The 364-nt window shown below is 60.4% G+C and overlaps 1 protein-coding gene across 1 annotated transcript in view; it reads right to left on the reverse strand.

The window, feature by feature from the left end:
• Positions 1-364, reverse strand: part of POLD2 (polymerase (DNA directed), delta 2, accessory subunit) — a gene marked incomplete at both ends in the record, with an annotated part of 3,700 nt that overhangs the window by 2,446 nt on the left and 890 nt on the right. The window lies entirely within an intron of this gene.

Genomic DNA, 364 nt, shown 5'->3' on the forward strand with positions numbered 1-364 from the left:
ACGGGCTGGTTTCACTTAGCGCTTCCCCGGCGCAGCAAACACCAGCAGGGGCTCCACGGCCAAGGGGAAGCGGCTCAGCCCTGGCTCTACCAGGGAAATGTGTGTGATCACAGCGGGGCCAGCGCTGGCCTGCTCCCATGAGCAACTCGTGATCGGCTGGGAGCAGACGGGACCAGAGCACGGGGATGTCAGGGCTTCCCTGGATGCCCCCACTCATCCTCCTCATCTAAAAATCACTGAATCATTGAGGTTGGAAGAGACCTCTAAGATCATCCAGTCCAACATCAACCCAACCCCACCATGGCCACTAAACCATGGCCCCAAGTGCCACATCCAGGCGCTTCTGGAACCCCTCCCGGGGTGG

Source organism: Mesitornis unicolor, unplaced genomic scaffold, assembly GCF_000695765.1.
Source record: "Mesitornis unicolor isolate BGI_N332 unplaced genomic scaffold, ASM69576v1 scaffold38973, whole genome shotgun sequence".
NCBI lineage: Eukaryota > Metazoa > Chordata > Aves > Mesitornithiformes > Mesitornithidae > Mesitornis > Mesitornis unicolor.